The sequence below is a fragment of the Elephantulus edwardii genome, unplaced genomic scaffold (assembly GCF_000299155.1).
Source record: "Elephantulus edwardii isolate Elephantulus edwardi_28Jun2011 unplaced genomic scaffold, EleEdw1.0 scaffold00015, whole genome shotgun sequence".
Lineage (NCBI taxonomy): Eukaryota > Metazoa > Chordata > Mammalia > Macroscelidea > Macroscelididae > Elephantulus > Elephantulus edwardii.
In genome coordinates, this window is record NW_006399765.1 from 9,051,144 (window position 1) to 9,060,780 (window position 9,637).

The following is a 9,637-nucleotide window of genomic DNA, read 5'->3' on the forward strand; positions in this document are numbered from 1 at the left end:
TGCTGACATTTTAAAATTATAATTATCTGACTGTGATTGATGTATCCCAAGGTTCTAGATCTCACTGAACCGACCCAGCTAGGGAGACCAGGACTGTGTGTGCGGGCTGGCCCGTGGTAGGGGCTGTCAGGTTCAGTGTAGTAATACAGTGTGTGGTGTTTGTAATTGGTTGATTGGTGGGGAAGGGTGGGGCCACCAAATGGAGAGGAAGGAGCTAGCAAGAAGGAAGCAACATGGATGTGGGCAGAACAGACCAGTCCACGATGCCTTCACCCCTGGGCATGACAGCCAAGGGCCTGGTCTGTGCTGAGGTCCGGGTCCATGGTTAAGAGGCTGCTGCTGGCATCCCCCCAGCAGAGGTGTCCCAGCTCAGTTCCCCTACCTCTTTAGGGGATTCACATTGGTTTTCAGTCCTCTTTTTCTTGCCACATGTCTTGCCCTTCTCTGATCACATGGTGGTAACTGACACTGTCTGAAGGGAGGTCACAGATAGTGCTGGCTGTAAACTGGCTGTTTAAACATTCCCAGCTCTGTCTCTTCCTCTAACCTTCCATGTTCTTAACCATTGACATCTTCCTGGACCAGAATAATCACAGTGAAGAGGCTATGAACACAAGTAGGGCCCTGGGAGGTCTAAACTGCATTTCCAGAAGCCTCAGGATAGGATGAAAAGATGGTATTGCTTAAAGGCTCAATCTAAGTACAAGGTCTTAGTTTTGATACCTCCCCTTCCATCAGCATCTGAGCTCTAAGTCTGCATTCTTGGGGTCCCAGGAACTGCTTTGAGACTACAGAAGCCCCTGGAGAAGACCTTGTCACCTTGAGACTTGCCCTTGGACACATGCAGCTTTCCTAGGCTTGCCTGCCAAAAGCTGTTTCCCTACGTTCAGCAACATCCCTCTCCAATGGGAATTGTCCCCACTGCACGTTTTTCAGTCTCATCTCACCTTCCCCCATGCTGCTCCTAAAGCAGTCAATAAATTTATTTAACACATTTATTACCTCTTTGTGCCAGCTTTTTTTCTAAGGCCATAGAAAATGTGAGTGTAGGAGATGTGCTTGAACAGATAACCCGAGCAGGCGGCCTCTCCAACCATAGCTGGACCCTCTGAAAGCATGTCCCTGTTTTTCCAGGTCACTGGATTCTGGCTTTGCCCAAAGATGCCCTCTGGGCAGCTCTAGATAGACGTGCCCCCTTAGCCTGTTTACCCGGTATCCCAACAACATACTTCACTGATTAGTTGGTACTGGCCCACAAGAGCACTTGGGAAGAGGGAGCAGTGTGCTGGGCCAGGCTTAGATGACCTCTGTCTGCATCCCCCCAATGTGAGACCAGGCCGGTGGCCTCCAACTCCCCACATGTCAGGTTCCTTTTTCAATCCTGGTGGGAGAAACCTGGAGGGGTTGCATCCTCTCTTGACTGGCCTGTCTTTGTAGGAGTCAATAACTCCAGTCAGCATTCTGGATACACTTTAGCAGTAGGAGCTTTGTGTGGGGATTTGCCTCTGACCTGCCTCCCACAGAGGTACCTGCGTATAGGTCCTGAGGGTGTGAATCCAGCCCAGAGGGTGAGGTGACCAGGGTTTGTGACTCTCCACCATGCCATGGGTGCCCTGACCTTCTCATGGATAGACAGCTAGTGCCACCAGGGAGAAGGGGAGCAGCAGAGCTGAATCTAGGGCACTGTCCCTCCCCATCCTCTTCAGCGAGAATAGACATTTGTCTTGTCTGTCTTCAACCTACTTTTCCTTTATGTCTTTTTTTTCTTATTAATTTTTTTATTAAATGCTTCTCATCTTTTTCTGTGCTGCCTCTTCACCCAGGAGGCTAAGTGGATAAAGCCCCTTGGGAGCAGTCAGGGATTCTGGGTGGCCATCCTGGCTTGGCCCTTAACTTATCACATGACATCAGACCAGTGCCTGCCTTTTTGGGCGGCGTTCGATTTCCCCACTTACTAAATAAGCAGGTCAGACCAGATGTTTTCCCGGAACTTTTCTACTCTGCTCTCCTCAAGGTCCTTATTTCCTCTTTTGCTTTCTTGGGATATTTTCCATTGGAAGGTACAGGAAGTGCCAGGACCTGTATCAGTATTTGAATCCTGCAAGCACATTCCAAGACTGGCCTGAAACTGCATGAGCAACATCACTCTGAGTATTTTTTCCCCAAAAAAGCACCTTACCAACCAACTGCAATGCTGTCCTGTTCCTTTACTCATGCCTTCCCTGCTCTCTCGTCCCAGCGCTCCCCCACCTCAGTGCTCTGTGCTGTATGCGTGTGCTCTCTGTTCTTGTATACTCAATAAAAGTGAAATAAATGTGTTTGACGCTGAACCACAAACTGCCTTAGCATCTCTATCTCTGTGGCTACCAGTGCAAGCTGGCATTTTGGGAGGAACTAAACCCAAAGTAGGGAGACATCACATCCCAACCTAGAACCCTCATTCAAGGCATACTTGAAACTATCAGGGTGTTCCAGGTCTCTGTAGATATGACAGCAGATAAGGCAAAGCTTCAGGCCTCCAGGAATGCAATGTCTATTAGAGGAAACACAACAAAACCTGGTTTTGTCAAAGCCAATTGCAGATGTTTAGTACCAGGAGACCAACACAGCGGGAGGGGATGAAGGTCACAGGATGAGACCACTTTAAAGTGACTTGAGAAGGTAGGTGTGAGGCTGAATGAGGAGGAATGTGGAGAATTTGGATGAGTATACTAGGCAGAGGGAACATTACTTTACAGCGCATAGGCCCCAAGACATGGAGAGGCTTGATAATGAACAGCATATGCTGCGCCTTCTCCGCCAAGAGCTCCTCCATTGGTGTCAGTTGCTGCATCTCCTTCTACACAAACATTACTTCTGGGAAGCCTAGTGGGTAACATGCACTTGAACCCTCAGTGTCACTCTTTGCCAAACCTTTTTACATATGTTATACCTTTAAAGGAAAATACATCACTTCCACAAATGGGAAATGAGTGCAACTTGCTAAAGAAAGGTTTTACTCATAAGGAAAAAAAAATTTAAATATCCATGTAAAACCTAAATGCATCTCTTAAATTATCACAAACTATTATGTGGTATATTATTGAGATGAATATGCCACACATCCCTTTGTTTCCTATCCAGAGGTTTGCCCTAGATCACCTTTTTGTATTGCCCCAAATTTCACAAGCTGAAGACACTGCTAATTTTCATCTTTTTTCCAAAAGATTTTTTCCCCCGTTAAAGTCATATTTTAAAATCATTCTAAGTACTTCCTTTGCTTGTTGTTGTTGTGTACCATAGAGTCTGAACTGACCCATAGCTGACCCTCCAGCAGGTTTTCAGAGGCAGTTAATCACACCGGAGGAGATTGCCCATCCTTCTCCCACGGTGAACAGTGTGCCTTCAGTACTGTAGTGTAGCCTCTTGCTACTAGGCCACTAGAACTCCCTTTTGTTTATGCCATATGTTGTTGATTGCTTTCAAGTCAAGCACGACTCATAGCGACCCTATGAACAAAAGATCTGAAGCCCCTCTACAACTATCTACATTTATCAAAGTTCATAGAGGTTCTGGAGGCATGTTATTTAGGAAGTGGATGCCACTCCTGTTTCAAAAGTATTCCCTCATAATTAAAATACTAAATGTCAACAAAGAAGCTCTGGTGGCCTAGTGATATGAAGCTGTGCTGCAACCCCAAAGGTATGTGGTTTGAATCCACCAGAAGGATGGGCGATCTCCTGTGCAATTTACAGCTTCTGAAAAACACTAGAGGGTCAGCTATGTGCCTGTTCTACTCTATGGCACACAACAACAACACAAATGCCAACATAATCCACAAAGAAAATGTTCAGTATCCTACTTTTTTGATGAGTAGTGACTGAGGTCTTAGAAAACTTGAGTGGCCATTTAAGATACAACTCTTGGTCTTCTTGTCCAGAACAATGAAGAGAAGAAAAGCAAAGGCACAGAGAAACTGCTAGTCCAAAGGTCAAAGGAATCACCCTGACCACTTCTACCACTGGAATTAGATGGTGAATACAGCTGACTAAAAGGAATCATAGAAAAGGATCTTGAACAGAATGAGTGAAAAACGTAGAACAAAATTGGAATGCATAAAAATGGCCCAGATTACCAGGTTTGATAAAGAATAGTGGAACAGTTGAGTCACCATATAAACCTGGAACCAAATTCATTCTTGTGACAGCACTTGTCCAAGGAAAGAGAAAGCTCGGAAGGTAAGAGTAAGCATAAAGGATTAGTGGAAACAAGAATCACAGAAAGGGATTAGGAAGAGTGTGGTATCACTGTGGGTATTGTAATTATTTTTGTTTTTAATCAGCATGATTACAGTAATGTCACAAAATTAAATGCATATGAATAGTTGAATATAAAATTAATTGCTCTATAAACATTCACTCAAATGACAATACAATTTTTTTTCAGTGTTAAACACTAAATGCTATTTAATGTCTTTTAAGAGGTAATTCATGAAATCATATGAAAATCTATTTAGGATCCTTCTTTCCAGAAACTACCCTATCCCACCTTGTCCATTGCTAAAGGCAATTGCTGCTAGGAGCTTGTGATTCTTCCTAGATTTTCTCTGTAGTTTTCTTAAGCTGTCTATAATCTCTGGAGTTCTGGAATGGAATTTCATTTTCAACTACTGAGTAACCCACAATTCCTTAGGACCTCACCTAACATGAATCTTGTTGCCTACTCATTCAGGGCCAACCTCTGTGCTGCTTGGGAATAAACTGGAGTAAGGGTGGGGAGACCATCCCCTGCCCTACCCCAGAAACTGTATGACAATATCTGAGGCAGTTTTGGTTCTCATAACTGAGAGGTGCTGATGGCATTTGGGAACAGAAAAAAGAGATGTAGCTAAATGTTCTACAAGGCACAGGGCAACCTCCCACAGCAAATATCAATAGTGCTGAGGTTGAGAAACACTGATCTAAATAGACATGGGTTTCTCAGGTCACTGTCTACAGCTTCATTGTTCAGTGCCCTGGAGCCTTTCAGAAGATGCTGAGCCCACCTGGAGTGAGGAAGCCTGATAGAAAATCAGAGTTCAGTAGCTAAGATTTGGAGCTGGAGGTGAAGGGAGGGAGCTAAGCTTCTTCATGCAGGAAATGGAACTGACATAACAGGCTGAGATTGACACCATGACTGTGACTGATGGAGGCTGTCTCTGGTTAATCTTGCAGGAGCTCATGGCGATTAACCATGACTGCAGGGCTTGGTCTAGTCTGCAAGCCCTCTAAGCAATTGATTTGGACTGAGACAGATTGATGTAGCCAGCTGTCACTAACAAAGCATGACAGGCAAACCAAGGAGCAGCAGCCCAGAGACAAGAATAGCCAGTCAGACCTTGGCTTGCATCTTAGCTTTCTCACTCTCTAGCTCTGTAACCTCTTTGAACTGCAGTTTTCTCATCTGTAAATTGTGCGGTATAGCCTATAAGGAGTTGCTCTGGTTACCTAATGCCTGCACCTCTGGTGATTCGATCCACCAGCAGTTCCACGGGAGAAAAACGGGCAATCTCTTTCCATGCCATTTAAGTAGCCTTGGAAAACCAATGGATGGTCAGCTCTTAGTTCTGACTCAATGGTAATGAGTGGTTGTTACCTATTTATTACAGTGAAGATTATTGTTAGGTGCCACTGAGTTGATTCTGACTCATTACAACCCCATGTGGCAAAGAACTTCCTCATAGGGTTTTTGTAGATTGCCAGGATTTTCTCTAGAAAAGTCGCTGAGTAGGTTCAAAAAGCTAACCTTTTGGCTAACAGCTAAGCAATTAATCATTGCACCAGCAGGGGTCCTTCCTGAAATGGACTTGATGACACACAGAAAGGAGTTAGTAAAGTTACCAGAAATCATGAACTGGGCATACATCCATCCTGTTTCTAGGTTATCCTGGAATGGGTATTTGTGAGTTTTGTTGACTACTGTTTGGTTCAAGTTTATTTTCCTGGAAGCAGATGAATTTTTGAGAGGAGGAAATGAAAGCCTTAAAAGAGTAGATGGGTGGTGCAAGTAGAGACAAATAGTGTATAAGTCAGCTGCTCTAGGGGGATCTCTTAGGAAAAACCAAAGACATTTGTAGGAGAATGAGACATTTTGCTGTGCACGATCCTTTTGTCTACCCCTGAAATCACAAGTAAAATTGACACCATGTTTCAATGCTTTGAACTCTATTGAACTCTATTTGGACTCTATGGGATGCAGTGGTGTGATAAAATTTATCCCATGGTAGATACAAGGTGAAAATAAGTTTGGCTCAAGCCAGCTTTGTTACATATGAATAACAGTGGATAAAGTATGAATTACAAGGATAAGGTATACTTCCCAGGGTGGCTATATAGATTAAACAGTATGAATGCAACACTGTGATAGATTTTTGTTGTGTTAATTTGGCCAGGGTACACTTCCCACTTTTAAATCAAACCATAATCAAGGTGTTGTTCTGAAGCTAATTGGTAGATGTGACTGAAGTACATAATCATTTGACTTTAAGTAAAAGAGATTATTCTAGATAATTGGGTGGGCCTGGTCAAATCAGTTGAAAGGCCTTAAAAACAGAATCAAGACTTCTCTGAAGATACACAAATCCAGCTCTGGATAGCTGTCTTGGCATGTTTCATCGAGTTCCACTTTGCCTTTCCTTAATAGACTGCTTTTCATGATGGCCTGACCTACAGATTTCAGACTTGCCACTCCAGTCTTCACAAAAGCATAAGCAAATTTTTTTATATAAAACTCTTTATCTCCTGCTGGCCTTGTTTTTTTTTTTTTTTGTTTTGTTTTCTGAACTCCTTACAACAGCACAGAGCTATATGCATAAATAAATTAATAATTAAATACATACATAGATAAATACATGCATGCATGCATACATACATACATAAATAAGCAAACCAAACCCAGTGCCATTAAGCTGATTCAAACTCATGGTTATCCTTTATCATATTTCTGAGACTCTTAACTGGAGTGCCTCATCTTTTCTCTCACAGAATAGCTGGTTGGTTCTGGTGGGCTTGATCGTTTTGTTAGTAGTTAGACATCTAACTTTCTAGGCCACTAGGGTTAGGCAGAGACATGGGAACCACTTATTAGTATCAAATTGCTATCATTATTAATTACATAGTATTTGTACCACGTTGAGTTTTTGTGTCTGCTTTGCACTAGGTCTCAGGAAAACTGTAGAGAATAGACAACCCTCAGATGGATAACCTGTCTGAAATACCAGAGGGAGCCTGAGCTGTGAAGATCACTAGATGATTATGGCTGAAGGAATTTACTGGGCAATTCTAATAGCTGCCTAGGCTGGTTCTTCCTGAGTTGGCAGCTGAGACTGGTGGTAACAGGCCAGTTGTGACACGGTGACTCAGACAGTAATTGGTTGAACAGAGCCATGACTGAGCACATCAATCACTACTAGGCAACCAAAACCTTGAACCTCAGCTTCAAGGACCACGATTTCTTGAGACCAAGCTACTACGGATAGGGAGTTTGAAGAGGGAGAACTTACTGGAAGATTTTACTACAATTAAGGAACAAAACCAAGTAGCTAAGAGGATGGCACGGTTCAGATCTGTACTTCAGAGTCACTTGTCTACTCGATGTCACCTATACAGGATGATGTTGTAATATGATGTCGCCATTGAAATTGCCTCCTCAAAGCTGACCCTCTAGGGAGAGATTTTCCAAGTCTGTATATCGCACAAGAGGAGACTGCTTACCTTTCTCACGTGGATCAGCTGGTGGATGCAAATCACCAGCAATCCCTAACAAGAGGAAGTAGCAAAAACCAAATAATGGGGGCGGAACCTGCAGGCACGGTACGTTCTTCCATCACCGCGAGTTGCACGGGACTGCTTTCTCTGTTGCTCCCATCCGACTCAGGAGAGCGGGAAGTTCCGGTTCCTTTCCGGCGTGAGGGAGCTTGGGGGTGAGGCGGCTCGTGGTGAGTGCAGCCTCCTAGTTTCTTTTTTTTTTTTTCTGCTGTTCTTTCGTTGCCTGCGTGTACGAGACCACCGCTCTTACTGACCAAGGGACCACGAAGTGACCTGAATTCAATCCACTAAACCGCGGCGGCCACCTCTGGGTTTGTAGGCCGGATGGTGGTGGGACGCTGGCGTCTCTAGAGAATTCCCTGAGTGGAATTCTGTAAAAGTCACTTTCCGCCAGGATTTGGGGCCTCGACCCTTTTTTTCTTAACTGTAGAGCGTGGAGGTCCAGACCTTGACTGCGCCTGACTTGTCTCTTCCCTACTCGCTGTGTCACTTTGGGAAAAGTCTCTCCCCGCAGCGAGCCTTTGTTTTTCGTCTACAAAATGGAGATCATAATTTTACTAATAAATGGTTATCAAGTGTGGTAACATGTGCCATAATCAGAGATAGAGTGAACAGAAGGACTCAAGTCTCGTAGAAGTGACAGCCGTCTATCAAACAACGTGAGGAAGGGTTGAGGGCGCCGAGTTATCCCGGGACACCTGACCTGGCCGCGGGGTCAGGGGCGTCGGCGGAGGATGTGGTTCCAGAGATGAGAGCCGAGAAATGGCTTGGCAGAGAGGAGAGGCAAAAACATTCTACTTAGGAGAAGCCTCTTGTTTGCGAATCTGAAAGAGACCAGTGTAGCTGGAACTGAGCGCTTGGGGGAGAACCGGGAATGAAAGGAAGTCGGAGGGGTTGCCAGGAGCCAGACCATGAAGGCTTTGTAGTTCACGCGAAGATTTTCGGTTCCCAAGCTCCCGAGGGTTTGATGAGGAGTGTGGGTGGTGACTTGATTAGATGGGCATTTTGGAAAGGTCACTCTGGCCGGGGTATGGCGAATGATTGGAGGGATAAGCGCTCCCGGGGTGAGGGATGCGGGGATGCGAGTGGTGTCGGGGGAGCTGGTGGGGAGAAGTGGATGGGTATGATTTTCTGGGTTCCAGCGCTGGGGAACACGCAGCGTTTAAGGGAGATGGATTGGTAGGCTGTAGAGTTCTTTGCCTATTCTTGAATCCTATTCCCAGGCCTTGTGTACTAGAGAAACAGAATTACAGGCTAGTGAGATTCGAATAAAAGGACTGGTCACTATTAAAGGGGAGCTCACAGATGCCACAAAGGGAAATGGGTGGTACTTAACTGGTCAACAGCTCTTCTAACTGGACTGCCTGTTCGTCCAACAAATATTTGTGAAGTCCTGTAGCTGACCCTCCAGCGGGTTTTCAGATGCAGATAGTTGCAGGGGAGGAGTTTGCCCATCCTCCTGCTGAGCGGCTTGTGGCCTCAAACCGCGTGCCTTTGGGATTGCAGTGCAGCTTTTTGCCAGTAGGCCACCTGTATTCAGGTTAGAGGTTAGAAAACTGAAGATAAACATGTTTTAGAGTAGTTGCATCAAAAAAGAAGAGAGCGAACCTCAAGAAACAAGTACTTTTGTGATGGATTTTTTGTTGGGTTTTTTGTTGTTGTTGTTGTTGCGTACAGTAGAGTCAGAGCCAACCCATGGCTACCCTCCAGCGGGTTTTCAGAGGAGATTGTCTTATCTTTTTCCCGCGGAGCTGCTGGTGATCTTGAACCATGAGCCCTTGTGATTGCAGCGCAGCTTCTTGCTACTAGGCCACCAGAACTCTCTTGGATTTTTCTTTTCTTTTATTAAGAGA